General features: G+C 38.6%; 1 protein-coding gene across 1 annotated transcript in view; it reads left to right on the plus strand.

Moving 5' to 3' along the window:
• The window catches only part of LOC149185400 (proteasome subunit beta type-6-like), a 129,933-nt gene that overhangs the window by 74,127 nt on the left and 42,466 nt on the right, over positions 1 to 13,340 (plus strand). The window lies entirely within an intron of this gene.

The raw sequence follows: 13,340 nt of genomic DNA on the forward strand, positions 1-13,340 counted from the left end.
CTGAGTCTTGAGGACTCCTGACTAGCAATGCCAATGGCAAATAGGAATAGCAAATACAAAACCACTACAAGGTAGTAGGTAGCTCATCAATCATCATCATCAAAATCAACATCATTGTCATGGTCACCACTGCTCTCCTTTGCATCCTCCTATCTATCCAATGTAATATCTGCATCTGGTGGTGTGGAGGATGACTCCTCAAGAGTATCAACATCCATCAAAAGTGACTGGCTTTAGCACTGGCTCATTAAGATGCAAGTTGGCCAATGCCAATTCAACACTGCTGTCCAAAGCCATATCATCAGGAAAGACATCCCGCATCTTTGTCTTTCCCTTCAACCACTCATCTCTCTACCTGTAAATAAGACGAAGGTTGGTGTGCACATACATCATTGTCTCTGCCCTAGATTGCTCAAGCTTGCTCTTCTTGACACTATAGAAATTCCCATATGTGCTCTAATTCCTCTCGCAACAAGAGGATTAAGTAACCTGAGAGAGGAGCCTCTTGGCTAACTGTTGTAGAGGAGGGCTTGTGTTCGCATGAGTTGCCCACCAAGAATAGGGCTTCCTAGCCCCCTGTCTCTAATCACCTCATAGGTTGCAAATCACCTAGTGCCAGTGGTGTTGAGAAATCTAGGGCATCAAATGAAGTGATTTCTCCTACTTTGATAACTGCCTGTGATGAATTTTTACTTCACTTGATTAGCTTCTTTCACTTGATTATTATTAGTGTTCTCTATCATCAAACAACTACCAAACAATAAAATCAATGAAACAATAGGACACAAGATGTAGGCTATCGACTAGGGCGAAAACCTCTCCTCTTCAGAGGAAAACCCACAATAATTCTTCTCTTCTTATAGAATTTGAATTGAAAAATTTCAAGACTTGTGACCCTTGACCAAGATCTCTCCAAGACCAGGTCAGACTTCTTCTTTTTCTTGCCATATCAAACCAAGTCAACTTTGTCTTGATGTTGTTGCAACTTCTTTTTCTTTCTCAATTTCGGCTCTATAACACTAGATTGCAACTTCGATCCTTCCTCCTGCAATTCTCGGCTTCCTGTACCCTCTTGCAATTTTCACACGTGTGATAGGTTGTGGTAGTTTGAGTACTTTTACTCCTTCGATTGACGAGGCTTCTTTTCCTCAAGATCTCTGCCTACAATTTAACCTATTTTGACACCAAATTTTGGCTCTTAGGCATGACTGTAAGTCGATCCTTCTTTTGTAGTGGATGCCCTAGTTTTTCCCACGTGTGAGGGGAGTTATAGCCTAGAAAACAATCCTGATCTTTTCGGTCTTCCTTCTCTTCTTTGCTGTCCAAGAGGCTCCTTGTCACTTCTTTCTTGCACTTTTGTCTTGTCCTTCAATGCTTGATTGATTGCCTTTAAATGAGGCCGACAACTCCCTTCTGTAGGCTTCTTGTCCATGTTTGCAGGCTGACTTATAACTATCTCTAGTTCGACATGTCATTGCTTGATAGGTCGATTTGCTACTTGTATTATGACGAGGTCTTGGAGGGTCTTTGTTGACTCAAATAATATTTTTCTTTACAATATGTAACATGCCCATACTGGTCTTCAATACACGACAATGACTCAATTGACCTAGAAGCACTCAATGGGAGCTTAACTTAAAAATAAACTTCTCTTGAGCATGAAACCCATGCCTCAAGAACAATAATAATAAATTATTTTTTTCTTCTTTACATCAAATAAAATCATGACTACATATGTCATTATCAAGACTGAACCTAGTGACATATTTCAACACTCCCTCTTAACTAGGGAGCTAGGAAACCGGATTCGTCCTAAACCCCCTGCGAATCCCGAATCTGGCGAATCCGACACGATTCGGTCCGGATTTGTGTCCAAATCACAGGACACGTCGTGTCCGAGGGCGTGTCACGATTTTCAGGGGCGTGTCGCGATTTTAGGACACGTGTCCGGTTTCCAGGACTCGCTAAGCTCAACGCGGGTATGAAAAGGGCGTGTTTGCTCATTAATATTTTCATTTGGTAAGTGATTTGTGCTGTTGCAGCAAGGAGTAGAGCATTTTGGCAGCTTCATAATCAAGTCTAGGCCCTAGTATTGATATGCTATTCATGGTAATGTTAAATTCTTAAAGTAAAAGTGACATTCTCCTTGATCTTCATTTTCATCCTTTTACTTAAATTTTTAACATTACCATGAAATGACTCAGGATGTTTGAGAGTGGTTCCGGCCTCATTGGTTTTGATATGGAGAAAGTAGAATTTTAGATTTCATTCAAAATCCAGCAGACTTATCAGTTTTTCAGGATTTTAGGATTGGGGGATTGCAATGTTTCCATTGAATTTTGTCATGTATTAGGGTATGGAACTCGTATTTAATCAAGAGCACCAAACCAAGAGCTTCTGAATATGTCGCTCCCGCTCCCCGCTTTCGCTCCCGCTCCCAAGTAACACTGTTCCTGATGATATGGGTCTGGACACCATTGTTGAGTTGGCATTGGCCAACATGGATCTCAATGGTCCAGTGCTAGAGCTTATTAGATGTGATGACTTAGAGGGGTCAGCCTCCATACCAGCAGATGCAAAGGCGACTATGGATACAGGGGAGGAGGAGGATGTAGAGGAGAGCAGTGGGGACCATGATGATGGGGACAGTGATGCTGATTCTGATGCTGATTGATGCCTTGAGGCTTGTATACCTGTAGTTGTTTTATATTTTCTATTTCTATTTGCCATTGGCATTGCACCAACACTACCTATGTAACACATTTTGATTTGATGACTTAATGAGAAAACTACAGTTGTCAGTGTGTTTATCTTACTATCTTGTAGTTGTAAGTTGTCTTTCAGTTATGAATTATGAATCATGATTTAAATTTTTATTAGATTTATCATTTATGTGACCAGTACCACTGACATTTATTTGAATTTTGTATGTACTATGCATGCTAATAGCTATAGATGAAGATCTATGTTTGAAATCAATAAATTTGTATCATTAATTAAAATTTGTGTAAGAAATATGATAATATCTAATTTTTAATATATATACATATATATTTTTTTTAAATATATATTATATATATATTTTTAATAAAATAATATATAATGTGTCCTAACGTGCCCTGTTTCGGGGGGTCAGCGTGTCCCGAATCCGACACCACGAATCCCGAATCCTACGTGTCCCGAATCCCCGTGTCAGGTGACTTAGCTAGGGAGGTATTCATAATCCATACAAGGTACTTGGATTTCCTCAATATGAAGAATTCTCATAAGAAGAGTCGGATTGGTAAGCCCTCTCTTTTCATCAAAATAACCAACATTGTCACATAACAAGGCCTTGACTAACAACTCTATCTCTCCACAAGATCAGAGCACAACGCTGGCGAGGCCAATGATTGATAAACACCATCATCATTGTCTCTCAAGGCACATACCCCACCCGGGTGTTTACAAGGTATGCCCTTCTAGGACAATTCCTATCTTGGAATACCACATCCTCAATTTCCTCTACAACTATTCTTATCTTGGATGCTCTACCTCATCCTCAAAGAGTATCGGATGCCAGTTGCTTACCTAATCCTCCATTCTTTCTCCACGAAGTGAAGAGAAGAATGATGTGTATATCTTTCCCTCTGAACTGCGGAAGATCTAACCATTCTTATAACAGGAATGTACCCAAGCTCCCTTTTATCCAAGGACTTGTCCAAGATCCCTCCTAACCAGGGATTTGTTTCCAAGCTCCCTCTTAACCACGGACTTGTTTCCAACAACAACTATCTATTCTTTGGTGGAGATCGTTGTACCTTTAGCTGCTTGAAGAGCTCCTTCATTCGATGTCATGAATTACTACTTATTCATTATGGAGCCTTCATCTTTCATAGGGCATTGGCCATCCATCACTTTCCTTCACGAACGAAATCAATCATGTCATCCTTCTCTTTATCAGAAAGTGATCATCTAGGCGACATATGGCTTTTCTTCATACAACTACCTCTTCAAGTCATGTTTTCTTTTAGGATCTTCCATCCAACCAGTGAGTGCTAGTTGTAGTTGACACCATAGTTTTTAAAACCGGTTGTCCTAATCGGTAACCGGTCAAACCGGCTGGCCACCGGTTCGAACCGGCTAAAAAACCCGGTCAACAAGGTCATTTCCCCTGTTTTGAGCCCTAACCAGCCGGTTTAGGACGGAACCGGCTGGTTTGTGGTCAAATCAGCTGGTTTCGTCGTAAACCGGCGGGTTAACTGCCATGGCTGTATGAGATGCTCATTTTGGAAACATTTGCAAGGTTTAAATACTTCAATACGGAGGTCTTGTGACATATGACTTCTTAAATCCTTTATGCTCATCAAAATTTCAAATATGCAAATATACAAAGGGAAGACAAACTCTCGGGATGGTCTCTGTCCCTTCTGAAAAACTAGAATCTGCAAGGGATGGAGCCACTCATGTATGCAAATAAAATAACTAAGAATCCCTATCAAATAACTTTCTCTATAATTGACCATAAATATGAATTTCTTTTCTACCACAATAACAACAATTGTGGAAAAAGTTATGGTCATCTTGCCAAAATCCGTTTGATAGGTATATATCATATATGGCCCAATTTGTGATAGATGTATGCTTGTCAATAGTTAATAGTGTTAAAATATATAAAACATATGAACTGCAAAGTCATTTGTTTGATAAGCTTAATCTATGAAGTGCTTTTAGGAGAAGCTTGGTGATTTAAAAATTCTAGAAGTGTTAGGAGCTTTTGTATTCAGTATTACAGAATAGCAGGAGCAAATCTCAAAATGTACATATAATAGTAACATGCAATGTGTACTTGCATAATGGTCATCAAAACTTTGTACTACTACCTGATATGCAATACTGTTATGATTGAATATAACTGCGTGGATAAAAAACTCAACTTTTGTGGCTTGCTTAGTTATGGATATGAAAAATATATTTTACTTGCAATACTTGGATTTATTTGTGTGAAGTTTCAACATGACTTGCCATTTCTTTTTCTTTGGTTTACACTTATCTCTGTTCTAGGACTAGTTTCTAATTTTCAGTACAAAACCTAAAATCTATTTGGCAACTTCTTTGAACTTAAACCAACATATATCAGTTCAACGGTCCATTAGGTCCACTTCTATTGTTATTGGTGGCATTGCTACTGAGGTTGCAGATCAAGCTGAGGCATCCTCAGACTCTGAACCAGATGATGTCTATGTAGCTCCTAATGATGATCCTGTGTTTAGTAGTGGTGACGAACTTGATGATTGAACCATTGATCATGTGTACACTCATCACTGTAGACTTGTAGTAGGCCAATGGCCTCATAGCTTGCAACATTGTTTTTGGACTTTATAGGCCATTTAGAGCTTCATTGCTTATGTGTTTTACTATTTTGTCGATGATATGTATTGCACTCGGTGCCATTTTGATATATTCACCTTTACATGGTATATAAATGAGCAAAATTTTGTCTTTATTGGCTTGGAATCATGGTTTTAAATCTCAGAAATAATTTTCTTTCATTAAAAATTAATCATTTAATGTATTTTTCTAAAACCGGTTCGTTTAGACCTAACTAGTCCTAGTTCAAACAGTTCCGATCGGTAACCCAGTTCATTAGGTGGACCGGTCCGGTCACCAGTTCCGGTTTTAAAAACACAACTTGACACCTACAACTCTCTTTCGGTAGCCCTGTGTCAACCCATCCAGAGGTAATTCAAAAATAAACAATGATTATCAAATCTAAGTTACCTTTTGTGATGGCCTTTCATCATGACATCTGCTTGCTTGCAATATCAATATCCTGCACATTCATAGACATATCTCCAAGACTTCAATGTCAAGGGTATCCTTTATTTACAAACCTTATTAGGGTCTTCATACATTTTATGGAGATGTCATGTCTAATTCTTCTAGTCATCGAATGTTGATTTCCTTTTCTTATGTGATCATAGTTGCATTTTTCACGATCTCCTCTTTCTTTCTTCACATATTTCTTCCTAGGAACTTTAATCCACGATTCCTTCATCTTTATCAACTACCTCATATTCCATATGAAGACATATTATGTTGATTTCATCTTGTCAATATGTGAATCATGCCTTCATGCATCTTTCCACAGGAAGAGATCCCTTTTCTTTGATCATGCTTATGAGGTACAACATTTACCCATACTTTCGGCAACTATATGATGGCATGACTTAATCTATTAAACATATACATACCTCTTTTCTCCTTTTGGTCATCTAGACTTCCTTCGACAACTTTCTTTCCTTGATTGTAAGTACTTCAACCATCTTGACATGCTGCACTCCTTCGTCACCATACCATCATCCTTCCAAACAATGGATTCCACACAAGGTGAAATGATCAACAAGACACTTGCTTCTTCCAATTGCGGTGAACCTTCTAATGAAGGTTCCAACAAAGGATCTTGATTGTCCTCATCGCTCCTTGCTAATGGTGATGATTCACGATGAACTCTATGCTAGATTAATTTCTTCTACCCGTAAGTACTAGTTATGCTTTCAATGAGGTTACCAAGAGCTACTTCCTTTCTATGATGACTGCTACAACCATGTAGACTTCTACTTCAACTATCCTTTCATGCTTCAATAATGATGTCATGAGCTCTTGCTTCAATTGTATGATGTCATCTTCTAATATGATGCATCCTATCATGCTTACAATTCTTTCTATCATGATATATATTTCTCATCATGGTAGAGGTCTTTTCACCTCCTACTTCTCCTTGCTATAGAGACCTTAATAGTGAAGATCTATCCCTTTGGATTTCTTCTCATTAGGTTCTATAGGTTCTACTTCTTCGGTGATATGGGCTTCAATTCTTTCTTTCCTTTTCTTGTTTTCTTTTTTGAGTTTAGGACAATTTCTCTTGTAGTGCCCATATTTTTGAAAACCATAGGATTGGATCTTTGAAATATCGATCTTATTCTTTTTCTAAGGACCAAACTTTGCAAATTTTTCTTTCTTCCTAGCCATAGCAGCAAATGCTTGAACTTGCTCGTTTGATCCTACATCGCTTTTTGCTTTCAATCTGGTGTCTTCAATCTTACACAATGACCAAAGTGCATTGAATTGGGTGGCTTCCTTCTTTCCGTAGATGCTTGATACGAAGTTGCCCCATTCCTCCGGTAGTGCATTGAGCACCACTGTGGTCATCTCTTTATCAAACATTATTTCTCCCAACTCTTGCAGTTGGTCTCATATTTTTTTCACCCTCATAAAGTATGAGGCTCTTCCTTCTTCCTTTGATATCTTCATTTTGTATAGCTCGGTTCTCAAGGATATGACTTCTCCACTGGTGCTCACAGAGAACAATTCTACTAGCTTCTCATATATTTCTTTTGATGTCTCCAACTTCAATACATAAGGTATGAGGGGATCTTGGATGGATTCTATAAGGATCCTCTTAGCCCTTATTTCCCCTTTCATATACTTCGTTAATGCTTGAGCTTCTTCTTTTGATGGTTTGGAGACCTTACCATTGATATGACAAATGACTTCATTCTCTATGAGGATCAAAATTTGTCCTCTTCTTCCATGCAAGAAAGTTTGATGACCCAACCAATTTGTTGCTCTCCTTGCAAAATGAAGTCATTTTGATAGATTCAGACATAGATATAAAAATACTTGTGACCCTTGACGAAGATCTCTCCAAGACTAAGTCAGACTTCTTCTTTTCTTGCCAAGTCAAACCAAGTCAACTTTGTCTTGATGTTGCTGCAACTTCTTTTGTGTTATCAATTTCGGCTTTGTAACACTAGACTGCAACTTTGGCCCTTCGTCCTACAATTCATGGCTTCCTGTACCCTCTTGTAATTTTCACACTTGTGACACGAATGTGGTAGTTTGAGTACTTTTACTCCTTCGATTGACTAGGCTTTTTTTCCTCAAGGTCTCGACCTACAATTTAACCTATTTTGACACCAAATTTTGGCTCCTAGGCATGAATGTAATTTGATCCTTCTTTTGCAGTGGATGCCCTAGTTTTTCCCACGTGTGAGAGGAGCTATAGCCCAAAAAACAATCCTGATCTTTTCGGTCTACCTTCTTCTCTTCTTCGCTATCCAAGAGGCTTCACGTCACTTTTTTCTCGCGCTTTTGTCTTGTCCTTCAATGCTTGATTGATTGCCTTTGAATGAGGTCGAGAGCTCCTTTATATAGGCTTCTTGTCCATATTTGTAGGCCGGCTTATAACTATCTCTAGGCCGACATGTCACTGCTTGATAGGCCGACTTGCTACTTGTATTATGACAAGGTCTTGGAGGGTCTTTGACTCTAGTTTGACTCCAATACAAATTTTCTTTACAATATGTAACATGCCCAAATGGGTCTTCAATACATGACAATGACTCGATTGACCTAGAAGCACTCAATGGGTGCTTAACCTAAAAATAAACTTATCTTGAGCATGAAACCCATGTCTCAAGAACAATAATAATAAATTTATTTTTTTCTTCTTTACATTAAATAAGATCATGATTAATATGTCATTATGAAGACTGAACCTACTTATATATTTCAACAAGTGGAAAACTCTGCAAAGGCATCCTCCACCTTATCAAGGGATTCTCTATCCTGAAATATCTACCTCAATGCATTCTTCCTCCCCTGTGAAATTTCACCATCCATGTGAGGAGGGAATCTGCGGGAAGGTTCATCATTCAGCCACTCGTGACTATCGTATTTTGGGTTCAATGAGTGAACCAAACAATGCAACAGTGTGCAATTCTTGTCTCACTCGCTGACAAGAATAACCTGTATGGTGGTGAAGAAGGCCTTCGACGATGTCTCATACTTAGGGCATTCACTTTGTAAAATAATGGTTCTCACAGACTCAATCATGGAATCCCATCCCTTATAAAGGTTGGTCTATATCTGCAAATCGTAGCAAAGCAGTGATAGGGTCCATGATCTTAATAATGAGATCTACCCTCTCCCACCAAGCATCAGCTAACACTGTGTCCTTGACTCTTTTTGAGGCTACTTGATCTGTCTTTCTCCAAAAAGACCAAAATTCTGAAATAACCATGGTCCTAATAGTGGTCTTGACCTCCCTCAACCTCTCAAGCATGATAACTGAAGAGGGAAACCGTGTATCTGCAATATTCAACAAGGATAGATGGGTGTACTCCTTGTAGATTGTGAGGGCATTAATATGATTTTGTACTCCTTTCATAGGTTGCTTGACTAGCCTCTTGATCCCTCCAAACTCAAGATTTTATGCCCTTGCTTTACAAGAATAGCCTTGTTTCAGAGATTAGGGCTTGATAACCACAAAGAAGAGGACTAATAGAATGAGTCCAGAACTTCGATTTCTTGATTGATGAATTCGGTCCAAGGAGAGTAGATCTTCTAGCTATTCGGTCATAAAAAATAGTGCTTATATCCCTCTAAAACTTCTCGCTCTTTTCTGTGTATGCCAGTGACCTTATCTTTGCAATTAGGGCTAGAAATTGTGCCCAAAATTTTGTTCTTCTTGCCTTCTCAAAATCGGACTAGGGTATTCGCTCCTTTTGAGATGAGATGGTGCCTAGATGATCTTGTTTTCTACCCTCACCTTAAAGACCTAGCTCTGATGCTAAGCTGAGAAATCTAGGGCAAGGAGTTAAAGTATTTATTAACTTGATATTCTCGTTAATATTTGACACTTTCTTGTGATTTATATAAGGACATTATCATCATTATTTAGTTTTGTTCATCATCAAGACAAATGCCAATAAGAAGATCACAATGCAAACACAAGAACACCAGATGTAGGCTGCTAGCTAGGGCAAAAGCCTTTCCTAGAGAGGAAAACCCACAAAATCCTCTTCATATAGAATTTCAATGAAGACTTCCAAGACCAAGACACTAGACCATCCACCAAGAAACCAGGCCAACCAACCAAACAGAGAAACAAACTTGCTCCTTCTTGCACAATTTTGGACATTTTTAACTTCTATTCTTCCGCAGAAAATTCGGCTGCCATAGAGAAACTAGTTTTGCCAAGATCCAAGACCAAAATGACATCTTCCTACTTCGTTGTCCTTCTGCTCTTCTTCACACTCCTTTTTATGCCTCAGACTTGCTTAAGAAAAACAAACTTATTGTTTCTCCAATGGAGGACGAATTCTCCTTAATATATAGCTTTTAGGGTGGGTCCTCAAGCCTCTTCTAGGCCGACCTTTAGGGCTAGCCAACTTGATTTCTTTGGTGGATTCTAGACCTATTTATGACATAAAAATATTTCCTTTATATTGATACAAGAGCCCTCCAAGGGATTTTACATCATGACTTTGATTTGACTCATTGTACAAACCCTAGAGCACACAATGGGTGCTTGACCTAGAACCAAAAACCATGGGCAAGAAACCCATTTACAATAAATAGTTTTATTTTACAAAATAAATATTTTTCTTTTCTTTTTCTTTTGACAAGTACAAAATACAGTTATGAAGACTGACACTAATTACATTTTTCGACATAGACCATATCTCTTACTAGTAGATTTTCAAGGTCCACTAGACACTAGCGACGAGTTACTTCTTTCCAACAACAGTGCTGCAGAGGGTCTAGTTCTTTCGCAAGCTCTCTGTCTAGGACTCTAGGCACCATTCTATCTTGATTTCTTTTCATTAAGCTTTGAGTATTAGTAGAGATAGCTCTAATGTACCATGACCAATGTTGCATGAAGAGGGGACGAAACGGGGATGTTTTTTGGAAGCGGGGATACGGAAGCGTCATTTTCCAAAAATCTAGGAAGCGAAGCGTCTGCTATATATATATATTTTATATTTTTTTGCATTTATACTCGAAACAAACATCCCAAATACCAAATTAGTTGTAGAAGACCTGAAAACATGCATATTGTTGCATAAATCAAGATAGATATAGCATCCATTGTACATTAATGATTAATTATTCGAGCATCAACAATTTAGATGCATCAAGCATCTAGAATCTAGATTCTTCTCCTCTTGTCTAGCCTTTGCCTCTACCTCAATTGTGAAGGGATATTAGTCAACATTGCCCAATTTTGATCAAACTCACCTAATTCAAGACTTAAAATATGGTAGAAAAAGCTTAACATGCTTGATCAATGATTTTGACTTGATTGAAAGGTAATTTTTTGCTAAGGGCGTGACAAGGGAGTTCAACAATTAACACCACCAACACTAGGGTACATATAGGGCTTGGTGCTCTTGATTAAATGCTAATCACATACCTTCATACTTGATATAATCTAATGAAATGCCACAATCCCATTGATCTTGAATTCCTGAAAACTATTGATCTTGAATTCCTGAAAACTATTAAGTCTGTTGAATTTTGAATAGGATATGAAATTCTATTTTCTCCATATGAAGTCCAATGAGGCTGGAACCACTCTCAAACATCCTGAGTCATTTTATGGTAATGTTAAACATTTAAGTAAAAGGATGAAAATGAAAAATAAAAGAGAATGTCACTTAAATTCTTAAACATTACCATGAGGGAGCATCTGCTGTATTTATATATATATATATATGCCTTCATTCCTCACCCTAATCCAAGGTGGACCCACCCCCAATATGCAAACTCACCTAAAAAAAAATCGATTTTCTAAATAGCGCGGCGCTTTTTCTGGAATAGTGTGCAGAACTGTATGGGAACCGTACGATTCGCCCTCCGAAGCACCGCGCTTCGTACGACAGAAGCACACTTCGAAGATTTGGAAGCGTGCTTCGGAGGGACACTTCAGGAATTTCCAGGAAGCGTCCAAAACAGGCAGAACTGCGCTTCCCAATTTTGGAGTCGCGCTTCCGGGGACGTTTCCTGTACGAATCCGTATGGGACGTGTTTCGGGCCTTAGATCCCCTTGGGGGGGGGGGGGACGTTTCCTGCAACATTGACCATAACCTCGTCCCTGGCTCCTTTCCACGGCTGCCTTGACTTGGAGTTGAAGTTTTTCCATGTTTTAGCATGCAGACATTATGTTCCTGCACTTGGAGTTGAAGGTTTTCCATGTTTTGGCACGAGGACATTATGTTTTTACTTTATCTGTTGTTTTTTATATATGTGATTGTTTGGTACTGCTGCTTGCATCAACATCAGTGTACTCAACAGTCCCATTGAGCTACTTTTGTGGTCATTTGTTGGACATTAATTATCTTATTATCTCCATAACATTGTGATGTTGATCCTTCTCTTAATGCTGTAAGTGTTTCCTCAGGCACTCGAATTGCAAAGACTGGCTAGAGTGATGTTGATGATGAAGACCTTATTGATGGTTTGTTAGGATCCCATTGCACAAGTCTCTTCTTCTATATTGTATGCTCCCTCCAACAATCCTTTTCCAATGGCTGAGCACCTCATTTGTTTCCTCTACTTGAGTTGGAGGAGCACTTCATATCATGACGATTGCCTATTTAGAGTTAACTAGATTTCAACTTTGCCGTACCAATTTTCTGATTTGTTTCTGAGTCCTCTTACATCAAAATTCCTAGTCAGAGCTTCGATAAGCATGTTGAATCCATTTACAAAATGCAACAGTCATGTGTTGGTGTGACTATATTGGCAAATAAAGCGAATAATATTTATACTCTTCTGAAGGGCTTTTGAATCCTGAGGAACATGAATATCATTTGCGATCCAAAGAACGAGTGAATTCACATCGTCTAAGATCTGGAAACTATCTTGATCTGAAAAACACTCTTCTAGGCCAGATTGAATATGTACCTTGCCATTGTGAGGGTTTTGAGAATCACTGTGCTCATTGTCCGAGGGGTTTTCAAGGAAGATTTCGTTGAACAAACTTCCTTTTGGAGTCTATCTGAATGGATCATAGATGTTTGCTTTCGGTGCTTCATTGTCTGCCATTATAATGAAATGTGATCTATCTTGGTTAGCTACATCCTCTGCAGGGCCACAGGCAGGAGTAAAGGCAGAAGACACTGTTTTCTCTAGTTCTTCTCTATTAACTTCTCTCATCAAGTTTGGTTGAATCCTCTTCCTTGTTAGAACATTCTTCAATGCTAGTTTCTTTCAAGTCAATGTTGATTTTTATTGCAGGTGCCGAATCTAGCATTGTAAGATCCTCGGGCCATATTTTAATTAATTCTTTGATTTCCTGTAGCGTTATTTTTTTGATGTATTGATTTCCCTTGGTTCCTGTTTGTATGTAATAAATGTATTGATAGATAAATAACTGATAGAATGAATAAGAATGATGATATTACAATGAAGGCCCCTGATACAAATACCTAGACGGGGTGCCTTTTCAGTAATGGATGCGTCTTTTGATAAGATAGATCTGCTGAAGCTATTTTGATGTTACCACTACAAAC

Source organism: Pinus tabuliformis, chromosome 3_2, assembly GCF_031772625.1.
Source record: "Pinus tabuliformis cultivar Carrire ecotype Pingquan chromosome 3_2, CPIR1, whole genome shotgun sequence".
In the NCBI taxonomy this organism is placed as follows: Eukaryota; Viridiplantae; Streptophyta; class Pinopsida; order Pinales; family Pinaceae; genus Pinus; species Pinus tabuliformis.